Here is a 20,653-nt window from a genome sequence, read left to right as displayed (position 1 = left end):
CAAACAGTTCCTAATGCTCCAGCTTTAAAAGCAGTCTACCTACTCCCAGAAAAGGGAGCCTTACAGGCCTTCCAGAGCTACACCATGACGCTGGCTCAACACCTCCTGCCTTAGCTGCTATTGTGTTTTTGGCACTACCAGCAGATGCACCACCACCACCATCAGTATCAGGTGGCCCTCCATGCCCACGTCCGCATCCTCTTCCACCATACTTCCTCATGTTTTTGAAAATGGACCCAAAATACCAGCAGATATATGGTACTGTATCAGAAGCGTACAGCTCTATACAATCTATGATAACAGTAAATCTCCATATATATTTCATGAGGCATACACAGATGCTCACAGGCTCAGTATGGATCACCCAATAAAATAACAAGTTGAAAAAGGGTACAGTATCATGAGATACAAGGTATATATAGTATAGTGTAAACATTCTGATTCTCCGTATACATTTCAGGAGGCAGACACAAACGCTCTCAGACCCAGTATGGATTACGCAAGAATATGAAAAGCTGTAAATGGGTTAAGTAACACAAGCGTACAGCTGTATACAGTGTTGGGGTAATCTTAATGTTCCAAATATATTGCCGGAGTAACAGACAGACGTTTACAGGCTCATTATGGATTACACCAGAATCTAAATAGCTAAAAAGGTTACTATATCAGAAGCGTTCTGCTGTATACAGTGTTGGCCAAATTGAAAATATCGGTATATATTTCCGTAGTCACCCTCAGACGCTCACTCAGTTTGGTTTTGACCATAATAAAAAATGTTGTAAAAAAAGGTCCTGGATAACAAGATAGCAAGTATATATTTTTTAGGGTACAATTGAAATCTCCGTATAAATAGTCCCGTAGTCACTCTCAGACGCTTACACAGTATGGATTTGACCGTGATGCTAAATGTCGAACAAAGGTACTATGTAACAAAATACAAGCTGTATCGAGTATAGTGTAAAAATTTGTTTCTCCGATTCACCGTATATATAGAAGGCGTAACCCACACACGCTCACTCACTATGAATGATGTAGGGAAAGTGGACTGACAGACAAACCAGCCTGTAGTGAGAAGCAGAGGTGTAGCGCAGTATAGGTGTGAAACCGCTAAGATAAAGAGAAAGGGTGCAGTGTTTTAGCTTGCCCATTGGAGGGCAGTGGAGAGTGTAGGAGTGGGACTGAATAACTGCCATTGGTCAGAGAAACTGTTAGGTGATGTTGGGAGTATTTACCAGAACTGGAAGTATAAAAGGCTGAGGAAAGGTTCTGGAAGAGTCAGTCAGCGAAGGGAGCACAGTAAAGAGGAAGTTTTGCTGAGGAAATAGAGACAGTGGAAAGGCTCCAGAGAGGACTGACAGTTCCTCGAGGCGGTCACGGGGGGTGGCCCAGAGGACCGTAGCCGCAAAGACGGCCTGGGGCTATCATACGGACGTTGTGCTCAGACTGGTGCAGCGCTGTGGTGGTTGGGCCTAGGACAGCCACAGTGGAAGAGCCACAGAGGACGCCACAATTATAGTTACAAAGGAAGTGAAGGTACCGGGGCCTGTGTACAGAGAAATATGAAACGGCTGTGGTGAATTGCTGTTGTCGACAGAAGGATGGGCACTAAAAACGGACCTGTTCAATACAAACTCAGTCTCGTGTTTGTCTGCGGCAAGAAGAGGGTCCCCCCACAGTTGTTTATCCTACAGATGATACCTTAATACAAAATTTGAAACAAGGTACTGTACCAGCACATACCAGGTGCGTCCAGTCTAGGGTTAAATTTCTGGCTATACTTCCGGAGTCAGACACAGACACTCACAGGCTCACTATGTATTACACCAGAGTTACAAAAGTAGAAAAAGGGAAAGGTATTCATAGCGTACACCAGTATACAGTGTTGTGGTACTTTTAAATCTTCGTATATATTTCAATCTCAGTAAGCCAGTAAGCCAGTCAAGAATCTCCGCTACTGGAAACTACATGGATACAAGTATAGAGGCAAAGTCGAGTGTTAGCAGAATTTTTGGAATTACTCATCGTGGGAAAACCTCCCGGAAGATGTTGCAGAGGCGATGCAGAGGCGATGCAGACCCTCAATTACTGTGTCTGTGGAGAAAGCGAAAAAGGTTCTTTGTGAAGAAAGGATTGCTTTATCGCAGTACCCATGGTCCTCACTGCCCATCATGATGTGTCTGGTCATTTTGGAGTGCAAAAGACAGAAGCCACAGGCCGTAGGCGATTCTATTGGATTGGCATGAGAGGAGACATTGAAAAATGGTGGCAGGAATGTCACACGTCTGTGACTATCACAACTGTGAAAGGTGATCATAAACCACCACTGCATCCGCTTGTAAGTTGACGTCCATTTCAAATGGTAGCCATTGATCATCTGAAGGTAGAGGCCAGCAGGACAGACCATAGCTACATCTTAATTTCTAGTGGCCGTCCCTGTGAAGGATTTAACTGCACAGACTACACAGCGGTGGAGCAGGGAGAGGTAAGTATTGCAACTTGCAAGTGCTGTGGCCATGACCAAGCAGGGGGGGCACAATCGTGGTCGACGGTACTGGCACAGGGCCCCTCATAGTACGCTGGAGTGTCTGACGGCGAGTGGGCCCTACCACCGTCTGAGACACTGTATTGCACTATGAGGGGCCCTGTGCCATTGCCGTCGGCCATCAGTGGGACCATCCACCTGTTCAGAGCAATGGCACTTGCCCGGGTGCGCCAGGTCTTGACCCCAGCCGTTGGGGGAGGAGTGGGCAGCCCAGTTAGGGAGGTTTAAAAATTGGCATATGTAGATGTGTTGGCTGGACATTCAGCTGCTGCAAAGGGCGTAATTGGGCAAGTCCGAGGAAGAGGAGAAAAAAACCAAGGCACTTTTCTGGTAACCTATGTGTCATCAGGGGAAGGTGGGACAAAATCCTTTGAAACCCATGCATGGTTCATTTTAATGAAGGTTAGATCATCAACATTTTGGGTCAACAGACGGGTCCTTTTTCTGTCAGGATTGATCTAGCAGCACTGAAGACTCTTTCAGATAACACACTAGCAACAGGGCAAGCAAGCTCCTGTAAGGCATATTGTGCCAATTCAGGCCAAGCGTCCAGTTTAGAGGGCCAATATTCAAAGGGGAACGACCTGTGAGGGAGAACATCGATATGGGAGGAAAAGAACACCTCTTCCATTGTGCCCACTACGGCTCGTGGGAGAACCAGCGCCGCTGCTGTGTGCTGGGAAAGCCACAAACAAACGGTTTACCAGAGTTGCTTGTTTGTTTGCCAGTATTATCTCTAGGTTTTCCTGTGGCATGATGTTGTGTAATTTGCCTTTGTAGCGTGGATCGAGGATGCTGGCCAGCCAGTAGTCATCATCCCTCATCATTTTGGCAATGCGGGGGTCCTTTTTTAGGATCCGCAAGGCATAATCGCACATGTGGGCCAATGTTCCAGGTGTCAATGATGCACTGCCCGTGGTGGGTGGAGGAGCAGTTTCTGGCAAATCCACATCCCTACAGTCACGCATAAACACTGTCCCTGACCTTGGAACGCCAAGATATGGTACTGTATGAGGAGCGTCCAGCTGTGTAAGGTGTATTAAACAAATTAAATCAACGTATATATTATGTTAGTCACAGACGCTCTCACAGTATGTATTGGACCGTAATCCAACAAGCAGATATACGGAACTGTATCAGAAATTAACAGCTGTATACAATTTTTGTGCAACTAACAATCTCCGTATATGTATTTACGGAGTGTCACACACACACGCTGACTAGGTCTAAAAGTGACTGTAATGCGAACAGCAGATATACGATACTGTTGGAGAATCGGACAGCTCTATACGATGTGTGTAAGGAAAATTGTCAAGCTCCGTGTGTTAGGGACGGCGGAACGCACCAAATATAAATAATAGGAGGTGAGTTCGCCGCCCGGGGTCCACCGTGCGGTAGGTGACTAGACCGCTGCTGGACAATGGCAGATGCACCAGAAGGTGCCGTAGTGCGCACGGGTTAACGTCACCCAAACGCTAGGAGCGGATCTGTTCAGACACAGAGTCAGATCCGACACAGGACCTGCACATGTGACCCCTGCTCTCCACTGAGAGGGCACGTTGCGGGCATGCCCAGTAGCACGGCATGAGGACTTAGCCTCTGGAGCAGTTCCCTGCAAAGCAGGTTGCGCTACCATTGCTGCAACATCCAGGCTCACAGAACGAATCTGAGGAGAATGCCTGGCTCGCCGTAATTGCTGAGCAGGAGTCCGAGCAGTCGGAGGAGAATGGGAGACCGCAGGATGTCTGGCTCTGGATTCCCGCTGTGCAGTGCCAGGAATCCGACGCCTAACATTGCCCCCCCCCCTCTGAGCCTCACTGTGCTCAAAGGCCGCGATCAGGAGCGGTGCATGAATGTTTTCCACCGGCTCCCAGGTCCGAGCCTCGGGACCATGACCCTTCCAGTCCACCAAATAAAATTTTTTGCCACGGACACGGACAAACCTGCGCCCCACGATAGCGTTAACCTCAAACTCGTCAGACGATAAGTCTGATGACCCGGCAGATGACTCAGAAAATCGGATCATGTGAACTGGTGTGAGGAGGGACACATGGAACACGTCCGAAATGGCCAAATGTGGAGGAAGAGCCAGGCGGTAGACCACCGAGCTAAGTCGCTCGAGGACCTTGAATGGTCCAATGTATCGCGGTGCGAACTTGGGAGACTCGACCCGCAGTTTAATATTTCGGGTAGCGAGCCATACCATGTCGCCAGGGGAGAAGCTTGGCGCGGGCCGCCGATGCGTGTCGGCGGACGCCCTCATCCTTTCTTTAGATGCCCGGATAGCATCCTGAGTGCGATCCCAAATGTCCCGGGCCTCCACTGCCCAGTCTGCCACCCTGGAGTCAGTGGAGGACACTGGCATCGGGACAGGGACGCGTGGATGTTGACCGTAGTTTAAGGGGAATGGCGTCTGTCCAGTGGAATCAGCCACCGCATTGTTTAGGGCAAATTCAGCCCAAGGTAGCAAGGATGCCCAGTCATCCTGCCTGGCAGAGACAAAATGCCGTAGATAGGTGACCAAGGTTTGATTGGCTCTCTCGACCAAGCCATTCGTCTCGGGATGGTAGGTGGAGGACAGATTTAACTCAATGCTGAGTAGGCTGCAGAGCTCCCTCCAAAACCGAGACGCAAACTGGGGACCTCGGTCACTGACGATTTTGTCCAGCATGCCATGCAAACGGAATACATGCTTAATAAACAAAGTGGCCAGACCTCGAGCGGAAGGCAGGCGTGCGAGTGGCACCAGGTGCACCATTTTGGAAAAATGGTCGGTGACCACCCAGATGACCGTACTGCCACCAGACTTGGGCAGGCCAACTATGAAATCCATGCCAACCATCTCCCACGGTCTATCCGCCACTGGCAGGGGATACAACAGCCCCGCCGGACTCTGTCTAGAGGGTCTGTTTCGAGCACACGAGACGCATGCTTGCACGTATTCCTTGACATCTCGAGCCATATGTGGCCACCAATATGACCTTGCCAGGAGTTCGGTGGTCCGTTTTTGCCAAAATGACCACCCACCCTGGAGGCATGTGCCCAGGCGAGGACCTCCGGCCGTAGCTGAGGAGGCACCAAGGTCTTGCCTGGTGGCACTGACTCGAGAGCGACTGGAGCCACGGTCGTAAAACTCTCCGGCGGGAGAATTAACCGAGGCTCAGCCTCTCCTTCATCCGCCGAGACCACCGAGCGTGAGAGAGCATCCGCACGGACGTTCTTCTCTCCATAAAGGTAGTGCAGGGTGAAGCGGAAGCGGGAAAAGAAGAGCCACCACCTAGCCTGATGGGAGTTCAGGCGCTGGGCAGTCTGTAAATAGACCAGATTTTTATGGTCCGTATATACCTGGAAGGGAAACCGAGCCCCCTCCAGGAGATGTCTCCATTCTGAAAAGGCCAACTTCATGGCTAGCAGCTCCCTGTCACCGATGGAGTAATTCTTCTCTGCCGGTGAGAAGGTCTTTGAGAAGAAGAAGCAGGGATGCTTCCGACCTTGAGCGTCCTTTTGGAAAAGAACTGCTCCTGCACCGACAGAGGAAGCATCTACCTCTAGTATAAATGGCTTGTTCACACCAGGACGATGTAGGATGGGAGCGCCAGCAAAATGAGACTTTATAGCCGAGAAGGCCTTGGAGACCTGTTCAGACCAAGACCTCTGTAGTCAATGCAGGGGCGTAACTTTCCGCTCTTCTTCTGAACGAAGAAGAACCCTGCACCAGCCGGTGACACTGACTTTCTGATAAATCCTCTAGCCAGGATCTCCCGGATGTATTGTGACATAGCTTCAGTCTCAGGGAGAGATAGTGGATACACACAGCCTCTAGGAGGTTCTGTGCCTGGCATGAGGTCTATCGGGCAGTCGTAAGGACGGTGCGGCGGGAGCGTCTCTGCAGATTTTTTGGAGAAGACGTCCGCGTATTGGTGGTAGGGTTTAGGTAGTGCGGAGAGATCCGCAGGCACTTCAGTGGAAGCCACCTGAAGACTGCCCCTCAGACATCTCCCCTCGCAGTCCTTGCTCCAGGCCAGTATCTCCCCTGTCGCCCACTCGATATGAGGAAAGTGGCACCGAAGCCAGGGAACCCCGAGCAGCACCTGATCGATGCCGTCTGGCAGGATTAGCAGGGACAGAGTCTCATGATGAGAGGGTGAGATAGTGAGCCCTAGTGGAGCTATCTGATGGGTCACCTGAGAGGGTAACGGTGCTCCGTTAACCACCCTGATGGTCAGAGGCTGAGGTAATAATACCAGGGGAATGGCGTGTTTCTGGGCGAAGGTAGAAGACATAAAGTTCCCCTCGGCCCCAGAGTCCACGGTAACCTCTGCCTCCCAGGTGGAGGACCCACTGTCTAAGATGCCCCGGAATACCGGTTTGGGTGAGAAGGGTTTCATATTGGACTGCCCACTACCTACGGCCACTGGGCATGGACGCCTTTTCGCCCGCAGAGGACACGTGCTAGCCGGGTGACCAAACTGTCGGCACTGATAGCAACGTGCAGAGCTTCGCATCGGTCGTGGCTTAAAGCCGGTGCGAGACACCTCCATAGGTTCAGAGGGTGAAAACTCCTGTGCGGGGTATATTAGTGGTTCGGTGAATGTGGCAGCCAAGTTAACCTTACATCTGGATTGTGCCCGTTCCAGCCCGCGCTCCGTAAACCGGAGGTCAATGCGGGTGGAAACGGCAATCAAATCCTCCAGACTTGTGGGAACCTCTCTGGTAGCTAGAGCGTCTTTAACGTGCTCAGCCAACCCTCTCCAAAACACCGGGACTAAGGCTTTGTCCGGCCACTCTAACTCGGAAGCCAATGTCCGGAACCGGACGGCATAATGGCTGACCGAGAGTGACCCCTGTGTTAGGGTGAGTAATTGTAAAGAGGTGTCGTGCGTGATCCGTGGTCCCAAAAAGACCTGCTTCAGGGCCGCGAGGAACTGCTCAGCACCCTGAACCACGGGATCATCACGTTCCCACAATGGCGTGGCCCACTGTAATGCTCTGCCAGACAAAAGTGACACAATAAACCCCACCTTAGCCCGCTCGGTAGGAAACCATGCAGCCAGTAACTCAAGCTGAATTGAGCACTGACTGACGAATCCCCTACAGGTGGCGCTGTAACCCGAAAATTTGTCGGGAAGCGGGAGGCGAGAAAGTGTCGGCATGGGCAAAAGAGCGGGCGCACGTGAGACAGCCTCGGCGACTGTCTGGGCAGCAGCTAGTGCGGAATTCGCTGCTGAGTTGGCGCTCTCAATAGCCGCCAACCTGCTCTCCAGCTGCCGAATATAGCGCTGCAACTGCTGCAAGTCTGCCATTGCCAGCCAGACCCTGGCGCTAGTGTAATGTTAGGGACGGCGGAACGCACCAAATATAAATAATAGGAGGTGCGTTCGCCGCCCGGGGTCCACCGTGCGGTAGGTGACTAGACCCCTGCTGGACAATGGCAGATGCACCAGAAGGTGCCGTAGTGCGCACGGGTTAACGTCACCCGAACGCTAGGAGCAGCTCTGTTCAGACACAGAGTCGCTTGGCAAAAATATATGCAAAGGCGCTGGCCCTGTTAACGTCACAGCAGCCGGCGTGTGGCGTCGCAGCCGCGAACACCAATAGCTGCTGGTATTGCAGCGCAGCGGCAGCTAAAGCCTCAAGCGTCGGTGCCGAGAACCGGGCGCTGACGGACGCTAGTGTAAGCGTGGAGCAAGTGGCGTGTAGCTTGCCACAACCCTGGAGCTGACTATACACACTCAGTCACCACTCGTAATATCAGAGGGTAGGGGTTTCATAATGAGTCAGACACCAGTCCATGCATCCATCACCATACACACACAGAATAATATGCTACACTAGCGCATGGCCGAGCCGCCATGCGGTGCTTTTATAGCCATGCGCTTCCGGGACCTTCCAATATTTTAGGAAGGACCAATCAGATCCGACACAGGACCTGCACATGTGACCCCTGCTCTCCACTGAGAGGGCACGTTGCGGGCATGCCCAGTAGCACGGCATGAGGACTTAGCCTCTGGAGCGGTTCCCTGCAAAGCAGGTTGCGCTACCATTGCTGCACCAGAGGTAGCAGCAACATCCAGGCTCACAAAACGAGTCTGAGGAGAATGCCTGGCTCACTGTGATTGCTGAGCAGGAGTCCCAGAGGTCGGAGGAGAATGGGAGACTGCAGGATGTCTGGCTCTGGATTCCCGCTGTGCAGTGCCAGGAATCCGACGCCTAACACCGTGTATTTGTATACGGACTGATACACACTGTCTCTGTCTAGTTTAGACCGTAATCAAACAGCAGATATATGAAACTGTTTGAAAAATGGACACGACTCTAAGGTGTAGGTCTGGAAAAACTCATCGGCTTTTTTTTCCAGAGTCACACACAGGTAGGTTCTATTTGTCCATGCTAGAAGGTGGTACACGGTAGTGTGTGAGGAGCGTACACCGCTTTACGGTGTGTATGTAAAATTGTCAAGCTCCGTGTATTTGTATACGAACTGACACACGCTGTCGCTGTCTAGTTTAGACTGTTATCAAACAGCAGATATACGAAACTGTTTGAAAAACGGACACGACTCTAAGGTGCAGGTCTGGAAAAACTCCTCGGCTTTTTTTTCCAGAGTCACACAGAGGTAGCTTCTATTTGTCCGTGCTAGAAGGCAGTACACGGTAGTGTGTGAGGAGCGTATCCTGCTAGACGGTGTCTGTATGGAACATTGTCAAGCTCCGTGTATTTGTATACGGACTGACACATGCTGTCTCTGTCTAGTTTTGACTGTAATCAAACAGCAGATATACAAAACTGTTTGAAAACGGACACAACTCTAAGGTGTAGGTCTGGAAAAACGGACAAACTCCTCGGCTTTTTCTTCCAGAGTCCCACCCAGATACCTTCTATTTGTCCATGATACCAGCCGATACACGGTAGTGTGTGAGGAGCGTACACCGCTAGACGGTGTCTGTATAGAAAATAGTCAAGCTCCGTGTATTTGTATACGGACTGACACACGCTGTCTCTGTCTAGTTTTGACTGTAATCAAACAGCAGATATACAAAACTGTTTGAAAAACGGACACAACTCTAAGGTGTAGGTCTGGAAAAACGGACAAACTCTTCGGCTTTTTCTTCCAGAGTCACACCCAGATAGCTTCTATTTGTCCGTGATACCAGCTGGTACACGGTAGTGTGTGAGGAGTGTACACCGCTAGACGGCGTGTGAAAAAATGAACGCTCAGTAACTCACCAGGACAAAATAATAAAATTTGGAGTGCTTTGAAAAAAGCAGTTTGAACAGCAGTGTGCACACAGCAATGCAGCTAGCAGGTAGCATTAAAAGGCAGCCTAACCACCACCAGCGCTGCTGCACACAACAAAAATCCTCCCCTTTCACTGCACACTAACTGTACAGTGAAAAGCGCTATCAGAAGAAGCAGTTTTTTTTCTTCTTCCCTGCCTAACGCTCTCCCTGTTCAAAATCAGCAGCAGCACCTCTCCCTATTGTAAGATCGGCAGAAGTAAGATGGCGGTCGGCGTTCACAGCCTTTTATACCCACTGTGACGCCACACAAAGCCAGTCAATCACTTCAATGCCCTTCTCTAAGATGGTGTTGGCCGCTGCGCATGTCATCGCGTTGCCCACAGTGTGCGTCCTCCATCATTGGGTGAGAAAAGGCGCTGAAAGCATCATTTGAAACGCGACTTTGGCGTGCTGATCGGCGACCTTGTGGGGAGGCTGAGCTGACGGACAGGTCTGTCTGTAGTAAGAGACAGAGAGATAGCGCAGTGTAGGCTGAGATAAAGAGAAAAGGGTGTTATGTGGTAGTTTGACCATTAGAGGGCAGGCAGTGGGGAGCGTAGGAGAGAGTGACAGTGTAACTGCCAAAGGTCAAGGTAACTGCCATTGGTCAAAGGTAACAGTCAGGTGATAGTGGGTGGAACTACCAGAACTGGGAGTATAAAGGCTGTGGGAAGGTTCTGGAAGGTCCAGTCAGCCAAGGGAGCTCACTAGAGAGGAGAGTTTGCTGTAGGTTGAAAGACGGAAAAGGCCTACAGAGAGCTACTGACAGTGGAGACGGTCATGGGGGGTGACCCAAAAGAACAGTGGCTGCGGACAGAGACAGATTGTGAGTATCCGGTGGACGGCGTACTCTAAAGGGTGAAACGCTGTGGTGAAAGTGCTTAGGGCAGCCACAGCGGGGAAGAGCCATAGAGGACACCACGAACGGTAATACTAAAAAGAGAAGGCACCCGGGTCTGTGTGTAAAAGTGAATTGTGGACTATTCCTGTGATGAAGTACGGTGGTCATCCGAAAAGCGGCCAAAAAATCTGAACTGTTGGACACAACGCTTGTCTCAGTCTCATGTCTGCCGGCGCCACGAAGTGGGTCACCCTCCAGTCCTGTTGGATCAGCACCACCTAATCACCTCACTGAGCCCGACCCCTACAACCTCATGGCCGACCTCACGCTAGGGTCGGGTTTCAATCGGCGAAACCCGACTTTGGCGAAAGTCAGCGATTTTTTAATCTGACCGACCTGTTTCGCTCAACTCTAGTCATGACAAATTAATTACAAAAAAAATACAGAAAAGAGTTATAACAATTTAACCTTGAAAAATGTGATCGGTCCATGTCATTAGAATAGTAGGTTTATTTATGTTTCATAAAGGACATCTAAACCTGGAAGACCTAATGGAAATGTGCTAATAAATGAATTACGTAAGTTATAGACGTAAAGAGGCCACTGCTTACACAAGCAGAATGAATTACACAACACAGGAGCACAGATGTACAGTGTATTCACTGCCGCTTCGCACCATGCTACTACAGATCATTGTAACGTTTCTCAAAACAGCAATGCCAGAAATTAGCTTCTACTTATCACATATTGCCTAAGGGATTATTCATAGGATATAATTACTATTCTTTATACAAAGCGAACTGGCTCCACGACTCTTCACAAGCTCTGCTTTTTCTAAGATTTTGTGTACTTTGGCCATGTACATTAAAGAGTATTTCCCATGAAAAAATGACGTGTAAGTCCCTGATGGCAACCGGTTTGGACAGCATTATGTAACCCCCATTCCCAGACTTCATAAAAGGGTTGCCCCCTGCAGGCTCAGTTAATTTAAAAAAATAATAATCTGGCTTTGCTTACTGTAGAAGTGGGATACCCCAAGATGTATATATATATATATATATATATATATATATATATATATTTATACATATATATATATATATATACATATATATTGTATGTGTATATATATCTATAAATAGATATATATATATACTGCTCAAAAAAATAAAGGCAACACAAACAGCCTGTTGCAAATGTAATATATATACATATATATAGTAGAGATCTGTACTCACTCGGCTGCAGTTGAGGTAGGCATGGGAAGCGGTATTGTTGAAATGTCCAAGCAAGTTTATTAGAACTGCATAAACTGCTCTAGATAGGAAAATAAATGAACAGCCTTTTTCGGCACAAAGTGAAAAAAACAAATAGAAAAACAGTCCATATAGTACTGTGGGTCCACCCGCTCAGGTCAGTGTCTTTAGCAACACACACTCGAGGTTTTCTACGCCACAGACCCCGAATGAGACATTTGGCCTCCATTTTATTAGCCAAACCAAGCCCCTGGGGTTGGGATATGTGATTCCCACCCATCTCTTATGACTGCTCGTAAAACCTGGTCCTGGAATGGCCCAAATAATTCTTTCAACACTATATGTGCTGGAGTGTACTTACGAGCTCACATCACCGAAGCTAATAGTTGCGATGACATATCTCCCCTCAAGGACTCGCCCGACGGACACCTTACTATATATATATATATATATATATATATATATATATATATATATATTGGCAAAGTGCTGGAGGGGTGATGCAGTTCACTGAGGCTATTAGCTTCAGTGATTTGAAACACAGAAGTTCCAAGTCGAAAACCATTGATGAGCAATAAGAACATAAATGTCACACTGCAGCACTGCAGATAAATGCAAACTCCACTAGATGGCAGCAGAGTGGAGAGAGGGCTGAAATCCTGCTCAGAGCAGACCAACAGAACTGCAGTGAGGCTACCACTAGGTGGCAACGGAGTAGTCAGACAAGCCGGGTCGATATCAGAGAGTTGTGTAGTACCAAAGGGAATCCCAAATACAGAGTCAGAGGAGCGCCAAAAAGGTCAGTACCAGTCTGTAGCAGAAGTACCAGAAGGAAGAGACAGAATCAGGTCAAAGCCAAAGCAGAGTCGCGTACCGGAGAATCCAAAACACACAGAGACACACAGACACACAGAGTAGGGGTGGGTAAGAGAGGAATGAACAGACACGGCCTAAGACAGCTAAACGCAGCAAAACAAATCAGGATTTCACCAGAGCCAGCTACACATGCCGTAGGCAGGAAATATAACTGGCACTGCCTGCAGGATGCAGTGCAGAGAAAGAGCAGACCCGACACCTGAACGAGGCAGAGAAAGTTAACCCTTGACATGACCAGACCGGGAAAGGAGAGGCAAGACCCAAAATCCGGTCTGGATCATGATAGAACCCTCCTCTCAAGGGGGGGGCCCCGGACCCCCAGGTTTCCCAGGATAACATGCATGAAAAGCCCGAAATAACTGATCAGCATGGACTGATTGCAGTGGGACCTAACATCGATCCTCTGAACCGTAACCCCTCCAATGTACCAAGTACTGAAGTGAACTGCGAACCATCCAAGAATCAACAATATATTCAACTTCATACTCAGTTTATCCATCCATAGAGACAGGAGGTGGAGGGGGTAGAGACCCAGCAGAGGAAGGTACAAATGATTTAAGAACACATTGGGGATACGAAGAGATGGAGGTAAGCGTAAACGAAAGGCAACCGGGTTGACAACCTCAATAATCTCATAAGGACCAATAAACTTGGGACCCAGCTTAACGGAAGGAAGTTTGAGACGTATGTTCTTGGTAGACAACCACACTTTATATTCTACCAGAAACTTTGGTCCTACAGATCGTCGCTTATCAGCAAAATGTTTTTGTCTGCCCTGGGCTACCTCAATGTTCCTCTGAACCTCCCCCAACTATTGAACCACCGAATCAGCCCCTGGAGACCAGGAATCCAGCCTGGAAAATTCACCAAAATGGGGGTGAAAACCATAATTACAGAAAAACAGAGAGGTGCCAGTGGACTGATTAACCCGATTATTAAATGCGAACTCAGCCACGGGCAACGATGAACAGCAATCATCCTGCTGGGACATGGCAAGACACCGCAAAATCTGTTCAAGTGACTGATTGGTCCTCTCCGTCTGACCGTTGGTCTCAGGATGGTAGGCAGAGGAGAAGTTTAAGCTAATACCCAATCTCTTACAAAATGCCCTCCAAAATTTGGACATGAATTGCACCCCTCTGTCAGACACCAAATTCAGAGGCACGCCATGCAACCACACAACATGCTCAATAAACAACTTAGATAGTGTTTCAGCATTCGGTAGTCCTGCTAAAGAAACAAAATGCACCTGTTTGCTAAATCTGTCAACCACTACCACAGTTTTGCCATTGGAAGAAGGGATCAGTGATAAAATCCATGGACAAATGAGTCCAAAGTCTATCCTGAATTGGCAATGGCACCAATTCCTCGGCCAGCCGGTTATGGGAGACTTTAGCACTAGCACACGTATCACAAGCAGACACAAACACGGCGATGTCAGAAGACATGGAGGACCTCCAAAACAGTCTAGCAATAGCTGTCCGGGTGGCTGCGACTCCCAGGTGCCACTGAGAGCAGATTTGTGTAACTCCCAGAGTACCATCAACCGATACTGAACTGGGAAGAAGAGCTTGTTATCGGGTAATGACAGAGGAGCAAGAGACTGAGCCTCACGGATACAAGTTCCAATCCAGAAGACACCCCAGCCATGACCACCCCATGCTGAAGAATGGAGGAAGGAGGTTCGGGAGGAGATATTGGATCCAAGCTGAGAGATAAAGCATCGGCCTTGACATTCTTGGAGCCAGGCCAAAGGAGATAGAAAGCTGATGAAAGCGTGAAAAGAAAGCGACCACCTCGCCTGTCTAGGAGTCAAACGTTTGGCAGACTCAATGTAAGGCAAATACTTGTGGTCCTTAACCACCATGATCCGATGAACAGCCCCCTCCAAAAAATGCCTCCATTCTTCAAAAGCCAATTTTATGGCTAATAACTCCCAATTCCCCACATCGTAATTTCTCTCCGCAGGAGAAAATTTCTTGGAGAAAAAGGCACAAGGTCTTAAGTTGGTCAAAGTAACGGGTCCCTGAGACAGCACCGCCACCAATCCCACCTCCGATGCTTCCACCTCTACAATTAATGGTTCAGATGGATCTGGCTGGACCAACACAGGAGCAGACATAAAACATTTTTTCAATGTAGAAAAGGCTTCAACTGCCAGAGACGACCAGTTTTTAAGATCACCCCCCTTAAGAGTGAGATCAGTAAGAGGCTTGACCACCTGAGAAAACCCCTTAATAGATTTGTGCTAATAATTGGCAAAACCCAAAAAATGCTAAAGACCCTCGAAGTCTCTGGGCTGCACCCAATCAATAATGGCCTGTACCTTTCCAGGGTCCATACAAAACCCATTGGCAGAAAGGATGAACCCCAGAAAGGACAGTTCTTGGACACCAAATTAACACTTCTCAGGTTTAGCAAACAAAGAGTTCTCCTGTAACCTCTGAATAACTGCATGTAAATGACCCATGTGAGATTCTTTGTCAGATGAAAATACAAGAATTTTATCTAGATATACCACCATAAAGCACCCAATGAAGTCAGAAAATACATCATTAATGAAATTTTGAAAAACCGGTGATGCGTTCGTTAGACCAAAGGGCATGACCAAGTTTTCAAACAAAACCTCAGAGGTGAGAAATGTCATTTTCCACTCATCTCCTTCCCGAATACGGATAAGATTATATGCTCCCCTGAGGTCCATCTTGGAAAACCACTTAGCCCCAGTTAATTGGTTGTAAAGATCAAGAATGAGTGGGAGGGGGTAGGTATTTCTCACCGTAATTTTATTTAATTCCCGAAAATCGAGGCAAGGGCATAAATCACCATCTTTCTTTTTAACAAAAAAGAATCCAGCAGCCACAGATGAAACAGAGGGATGGATGTGACCTTTGCGTAAACTTTCAGAGATATACTCTTTCATAGCGGTGTGTTCTGAGTCAGAAAGGTTTTACAAATGGGCCTTGGGCAATTTAGCACCCGGAATTTGATAAATAGTACAATCATAGGGGCGATGTGGTGGCAAGACCTCCGCCTCTTTTTCGGAAAACATGTCTCCAAAATCTTTCAGGTACTCCGGAATACCTTCCAGATTAACGGAAGGCACCAGAACAGCAGAAAGACAACCATTAGCACATTTAGGACCGCATCTAACAATATCACAAGATTCCCAGTCAATAACAGGATTATGCAGCTGTTGACGGGAAAATACCAACACCAGTCCCGCTGGAACGTTATCCAGAACGTAACATGAAATTTGGGCAAGGAACCCACCTTGCGGAGGAAGGGACAAACTTAAGCACATTTTGAGCTAACGGTGTCTTATCAATTGCAATGATTTGAATGGGAGTCTTTAGCCTAACTGTCCCTAACTTACTCTTGGACACCAGAATAGAGTCAGTAAAGTTCATGGATGACCCACAGTCCACAAAAGCTGAAGTGGATATGTAGCCATCTCCACAACAAAGTTCCACATTTAACAGAATCCTTTGAAATTAGGAAATTGGTACCTGGGAGTCTGGGTGACCTCCTCGACAATCACCCAGACTTGGGAGAATGCTCTGTGGATTGATGAGGCAAAATTTGAACTTTTTGGAAGGTGTGATAGTCTGGGGCTGTTTTCCTGCTTCAGGAACTGGAAGACTTACTGTGGTAAATGGAACAATGAATTCTGCTGTCTACCAAAATTTCCTGAAGGAGAAAGTCCAGCCATTTGTTCATCACCTGTCACGATTCAGGTTTGAATTTGTGGCAGCTATAGTTCTGCTATTATTTAAATGTAGTTTTTTTCCTTTCAGGCCAGCAAAGGTTAATGTCAGTTTATCTTGCTGGCAGCTGTGGTGTTGCTGGTCAGCTCACATGGGCGGTGACCACTCCCACCATCTTTACTTAGTCACCTGATGCATCAGCTGACTGTTGGTGATAGAGTTATTTTATACAGGCCAGCCTTACAGTTGAAGCTCTCTAGTGTCAGTGCTGAATCTGCTTCTCCTGTGGATTCCGGGGCCCTGTTTCTGCATCCTCTGCGGTGTGGAACTTGGCAGCGGAGTTTGGAGCTAAGTTTTGTGTATTTACCTTGTCTGTATCATGCTTGTCACTATCTGCAATGGTGAAGCTAGCACCCTTGCCAGCCAGTGCACTAGCCAGGGCATTGTGAGGTGACAATTAGGGGCGAGGTACATGACAGTGGCAGGGGGAAAGACTCGCTTAGGGCATTTGGGGAGTGCAGGGACAGGCTCAGGTTTCAGCCCAGGAGGTGTCCCATCCCTCGTTCCCTATTGTTGAGGCCTTCCTCTCTCCTTTACCATTCCGTTCAGTGTGTGCTAGGCCGTACTCTGGACTGACCCCTGTTGGGTCAGGATATTATCACCAACCGTACCATTCTTCCAGTGAACCTATGGCGCAAGCGGAGGCTCTTGCTCGCCTGATCCAGACCCTCACGGATGAGTTAACAGAGCTGCGGTCTCAGGTGGTACAGCAGCTTCAGCAGGTTTCTGGATTCATGGTCTCAGCTCACGTCTTGGATCAACCGGAACCCAAGATATCTCTCTCTGACAGATTCTCTGGAGGGAGAGAGAAATTTTTGGTCTTTAAGGAAGTCTGTAAGTTATATTTCAGGCATCGCCCTCATTCTTCAGGGAGTGAGGAACAGCATGTGGGGATTATAGTCTCCCTTCTCAAGGATGATCCCCAACCCTGGGCCTTCTGCCTGCCGACCGATTTACCATCTTAGTGATCGGTGGATGAGTTTTTTGCGGCATTGGCTCTGGTGTATGGGGATCCTGATGACATCTCACTGGCTGAGTCTCGACTCCATAAGATCAAGCAGGGGGGCCGGCCAGCTGAGGCGTACTGCTCAGAGTTTTGGAGATGGGCCACTGACACTCAGTGGAATGACCCTGCTCTTAGGAGCCATTTTTGTCAGGGTCTGTCAGCTAGGATTCAATATACTCTGGTGCAGTATGCTACGCCCGGATCATTGGAGGCCGCCATGGCCCTTGCAATCCGGCTGAATAGATGCCTCAGGGAGAGACATACAGTACACTGAAAGCACTTCTAGGGAGGTGGACACACTGGTTCAGACAGATGAACCTATGCAGGTGGGAGGAGTCTCTTCTCAAACTGGGTTACCTGCAGTTCTCCATGGTATGGGGGCATGCTTCTACTGTGGTCTTTCAGATCATTACATTAATTTCTACCCATCTTGTGCCACAAGTGGTACTTCATCACCAAAGCCGTGTTCCCCTGTTTATAGAGGGAGGCGACCAGGGTGTATACATTTCCTCCACCTTCATGTCTCAGTTTTCCATTTCTGCTGAAGTGGTGGTTGGTGGGGAGACTGTGATGGTACCCATATTTGTGGACAGTGAAGCTGAGGTCAATCTGGTGGATTCTCACTTTGTTCAGACTCATGGTCTGATTGGTAGGACGCTGGCAAGACCCATTTCCATTCATGCAATTGACTCTGTCCCTCTCAGCCAGAGGAGTCTGACCCAAGTCGTAGACCATATTAACCTGCGTGTAGGAATTCTTCACGAAGAGTCCCTGTCGTGTTACGACTTGGAGGGTACACCTACTCCCATCATCTTAGGCATTCCCTGGCTGAAGAGACATAATCCAGTCATAGATTGGTGGTCCTGGGAAGTAGTTAGTTGAGACCAGTCTTGAAAAGACTGTTGCCTGGGAGCTTCGGTCTCTGCCACCCTTCTCGATTCTATCCCTTCTTCTCCAGTGGGGGCAGCTAAGGTGCTACAGGGGAATAGGGGCAAGATTCAACCCTCACCACAAGTAAACCCTGAGTCTCGGGGTCCTCTCAGGAGGAAGGATGAGGGGGGGTTGTTCCCGCTAAATATAGTGAGGGTAGGAGGACTTTGGTGACATGGGGGGACAACTCTTTTGTCTGTTCCTCAGAGAGAATAAGGCTATGTACCCATGTTAGCGTTTTTAAACGCTCAGGAAACTGATCTCCTTCCCCGAAAACGCGCGTTTTATTTCCGCACGTTTCTTGCACATTTTTTGCAAAAAAACCGCGTGTTTTTGACACGTTTTTTTCCGCGCGTCTTCTGGGAACATTGGATATGGCTAAAAACGCTCAGCAATGCGGAAATTAATGAGCATGCTGCGTTTTTAGCCGCTAAGCGCTTCCTGAGCGTTTAAAAACGCATGCATTGGCACAAAAAGCCAAAAATGCATACAATTTAATGTGAAGCTTCTTTTAAGCGTTTCTGCAGCATCTGATCCGGCACAAACGCTGCGGAAACCCTTAAAAAAACGCAACATGGGCACGCAGCCTTAAGTCTGTTAGCAAACACACGCATGGAAATAAACGTTCAGGTCCGGACCTGTGTGTGAATGAGCATGTGTGGGTGTCCACTGAAAACAACAAGTGGAAGTACGCATCTGGGACCTGAAGTTCTAATCAGTCCGTATTGGGTGTCAGCCGTTCTTAGCCCTATGACCTGCCAGCTGGAGTTACCCCCAGTAATGCAAGTACAGAACGTGGTCCACAGATCATCACTCCGGAGCCTACGTTATTTCCGTCACCATCGGGCTGCGTTTGTCGCAAACCTGAGGATCAGGTGACTGCGGAGGTGAATCCTAGTGGGTTGAGGTGTCATCACCGTACATCATTTCCGGTGCGGTCCGGTGTTGATGGGTCGCCCTCCCAGGGCCGTGGGGTAATCGGTACAGGGCCGGTGTCAGGGGAATGTGTCACAGCAGCAGTGGCCCGGTCCGTGGCCCTGGGCGCCCCAAGTAATGGGGGAATGTAGTTAATGGAATGTTCGTGATGCCACCTGTGGTGTTCGGCAAGTGAGATGTTAGGCCGACGCTGCGGGCGGATCCTCTGGGGCTGGTGGTGTGTTGCAGCATAGATGGTGTAGCTCCCCACAGGTGAAGCTGTAGCCCCAGGGCCGTGTAGTTGCAATGGATGAGGAGAGGCGCAGGCGGTGTAAAGGATGGTACCCAGATGTAGCGGTGCTGAGCGGGTTGGCGCAAGAATGAAAGGAGGACACCGGGGCTTGTAGTTCCAAAGCTTTACTCACAGTCTGCGGTACACAAGGGTGCCTGCCTCCGGGCCATGTCCTCCGAGTCAGAGACTCATTCAACCTCCAGGCAAGATGGAACGCTCCCCTCCAACACTCCGCCAACAGGTACCTTTCTGAACGACTCCTCTATAGCGCCTTAAAGTGTGAAGATCTCCTAGTACTGAGTTACACTGGAGTTCCTCCTGACTGATGTTCCCAAGAACTCTACTTGTACGGCAGACAGCTGTAGCCTGCTTCGGGGACTCCCTTCTCCTGAGTCCCGGCTCTCTATCCAGTTGCTGTTGTGCCCCAAGTGTTATGAACGAGTCACCGTAGGAGGCAAAAACAGAAATGCTAGCTACGTACAGAAAACCAGAAAAGTTGGCAGCTATCGGATTGCAGACCCCTGAACCTATCAACAACAACTAGCAGTAGCCATGGGGCGTTCCTACGGTGCCCTAGACCCCTCGATCACAGCCGGAAAACTACATAGCCTAAAGACAGAAAGGGAAATCTAAACTGCCCCAGAGCAGACCCAAAAGCAATAGGCAGCCCCCAACATACAATGACGGTGAAGCAAGAAGAAAAAACACTAACACAGATAGAAAGATAGACAGAGCAAATGATGGGGCCCAAGCTAACCAGATAGGACAGGATAGAAAAGCTGCTGTCTGCAATCTGCCAAAAACCCTATCAAAACAAGAGCCAACAGACTGACAGGGAAAAAGGCCCTGAAGACGCTAGGCTTCAAAAAGACTATGTCAGTACTCAGGTATTTTCTGAAGACAGAGCAAAAAGACACAAAGGAATTCAGCTCACCCCAGCAGGGAAT

The sequence above is a fragment of the Dendrobates tinctorius genome, unplaced genomic scaffold, assembly GCF_039654945.1.
Source record: "Dendrobates tinctorius isolate UK_male_01 unplaced genomic scaffold, ASM3965494v1 ptg000388l, whole genome shotgun sequence".
Taxonomy (NCBI): domain Eukaryota; kingdom Metazoa; phylum Chordata; class Amphibia; order Anura; family Dendrobatidae; genus Dendrobates; species Dendrobates tinctorius.
The sequence above is the reverse complement of the archived record's forward strand: the minus strand, read 5'-3'. Positions refer to the sequence as shown.